The sequence below is a fragment of the Protomyctophum parallelum genome (assembly GCF_964188405.1).
Source record: "Protomyctophum parallelum genome assembly, chromosome: 2".
In the NCBI taxonomy this organism is placed as follows: Eukaryota; Metazoa; Chordata; class Actinopteri; order Myctophiformes; family Myctophidae; genus Protomyctophum; species Protomyctophum parallelum.
Genome location: NC_139699.1, coordinates 20,032,316 through 20,035,312, shown reverse-complemented (window position 1 = coordinate 20,035,312; position 2,997 = coordinate 20,032,316).

Below are 2,997 nucleotides of genomic sequence, written 5' to 3'. Positions count from 1 at the left end.
TAACCCATCGTTTTTTTCATTTTTTTCAAATCCTCAAAAATGATGAAAAACGGCGTGCTATAGTATGCCGTACGATATGGGCTATAGCCCATGGTCAAAAATGATGAAAAACGAGGATATTTTCTTTCCTCCAAAAATTCAAAAAACGATGGGCTATAACCCATCGTTTGTTTCATTTTTTTTGCAAATCCTCAAAAATGATGAAAAACGGCGTGCTATAGTATGCCGTATGATATGGGCTATAGCCCATGGTCCAAAATGATGAAAAACGAGGATTAAAAAAAGAAAAAAAAAAACGATGGGCTATAACCCATCGTTTTTTTTAATTTATTTCAAATCCTCAAAAATGATGAAAAACGGTGTGCTATAGTATGCCGTACGATATGGGCTACAGCCCATGGTCAAAAATGATGAAAAACGAGGATTCTTTTTTTTTTAACGATGGGCTATAACCCATCGTTTTTTTTTTCATTTTTTCATTTATTTCAAATCCTCAAAAATGATGAAAAACGGCATGCTATAGTATGCCGCTCTGCTATTTTTCAACAGCTAAAGTTTAAAATAATGGTTAAAGTGGTTAAAAGCTATAAGAAGACACCAATGCGGTCTAAATGGTTAACATACAGTACATTAGCAATGCTTTCATATCAAAATAATGCTGTGTCCTGTAATGTGTCAACAACTATCTCACCATGGGCTGCATTGGCTGCTATATTCACCCACTGTAGCACATGAAATACAGTATGGATTTTTAGGAAAATGATGAATATAAAACAATAATAATCATAATCTTATGTGGCCTTGGTGTTTGTTTGATATTCTGCCTATATAATGCATTTCCTGTTTGAGGGCAAGGACTGTCTAAAGAGGACAAGAAGCGAAGTCCGTAAGGGCGCCGCCATGTTGATCACATGGTGCTCCATTGAAGGAAAGAAACATGCACAGTGGGCTTTATGCAGCCAACTCTTCCACGTTCAGCTTCCTTGGTCTGCAACTGCGCATGTTCCTTTCCTTCCATGGAGCACCATGTGATCAACATGGCGGCGCCCTTACGGTCTTCGCTTCTTGTCCTCTTTAGACAGTCCTTGTTTGAGGGCACAGTGATATCCACACTTTTCCTGGGCTGTGTGTGCTCCACTTCCTGTCGATTTCATTGGATATCATTGGTCATCTGACCAGTTTAATTGGATTTCATTGGATCAAATCGATAGGAAGTGGAGCACACACAGCCCAGGAAAAGTGTGGATAGAAGGCAAACACAATGTATTCCTGGAATTCACTCTTTTGTCCACCTGGTGGCAGTATTGTTGTACCTGGCAGGCCTATCGTGTATCCAAATAAAATGAGTATTATATACATTTTGGATCATGGTAAATTCAGGGGTTGAACGTTGGAGTACCATTAAAAACATATAAGGCACATTTGAATTATGCTAAGAAGCATGCAATGTGTAAAACTAGGTTTTTTTTTAATGATTCTGAATCCATTCCAAGCATTCGTTTTGCACAAAAACACATTTGGGAAAGTGGTTATGGCTTAATTTAGCCCAAGCTTGAGTGTTTTTCGTGCCAACTTGAAAAAACCCTAGTTTGACACATAAAAAATAAACAATAGATAGTGTTTGCCCATTTTTAATGGTAGCCTACTCCAACTTTCAACACCTGCATTCACCATGGTCAAAAATGTATGTAGCCTAATACTCAAATTGTAATATGTTATTTGTATGACCCAACAGATCATAAAGAAATCTTTAACGATTGCTATTGCCATTTATTTTGGGTCAGGCCCCTTTATGGCTTAGATTGACTGGCCTACAAGTGAGATCACACTCATCACAGGCTCCATTAACTAATGATAAAACTGTTTGTATTCTTTTGTGTATCATCCTCAAATGATCAACTCAGTATTGGTGTGTCTCTGCCCTTCAGGCATTGTCTACTTCACTTAAAATATAGTACCATAGATGTCCTTGTCCGTAGCCTATAGGTCCAAAGTTCACGTGTAGGAATTTCCGTGCATTTTGATCAAAGATCCTGGAGGTACATTTGAACTGATATTCATATAATTCAAAATGGTGGGTATCTAGAGGTCATAGGTCAAAAGTAAGAGCACGATACTTGTTTGGCATGAGGAGACGCATATTGAGTGCTATAGCGCCACCGTTTGGCCAATGGTCGCAGGCTTCACATCCTCACCGTTTGGCATGGCCTTCTACCATACAGAGTTTCACGAAAACTGACTGCACGGTCGAGCCAGAACTGCTATTTTTGTCGGGAGAAGAAAATAACTGTCATGCATGTACATTGATATGAAACCCACTTCCGACAATAATAGGCTGAACACATCACTTGAGGATCCTTGTCACTCTATTCAAACAATATTTTGTGAATTTTGGTGGTCTCATCGGTCATGCGTGTTTGTTTGTTAAGCATGATAAAACAAGCGAGCATGATTGTGTGCCAACTAACCAAAGACAAACTTGTGCAGCTCAAAACATCCACTCAGCAATAACATAAGCTTCATTCACTTTGGAATGCTTGCGGCTACCTGCACATATACTAGGTACAAGCATGCCTTTGTCCCTCTGTCAATCACACTCCTTAGTCCTTGCAGAGGGCAGACAGGTAGGGGTAGGTTTTGAGGTGATGTTCTTTTTTTTGCACTAGGTATGTTGGTGTGTGTGGTATTTAAATGTTGTACGAGGTGCATTTATATAGTGCCTTCATCCAAGCTGCTTTAAATTACATTCACCCATTCACATACACCGATGGTGGTGGAACCATGCAAGCCACAAACCAGCACATCAGGAGCAATTTGGGGTTCTGTTCGAACTGGCAACCTTGCGGTTTGGCCACTCTACCCCTGAGACACTTCCTCCCATCTAAGTGTGTAGATTCTTATAAATTAAGTAATGCAGATGTTTATCAATTTAACTCTTGAGAACGTACAATGAAGATAAGTGTCCATTTGGTTACCACCAATTATGCACCCGCAGAA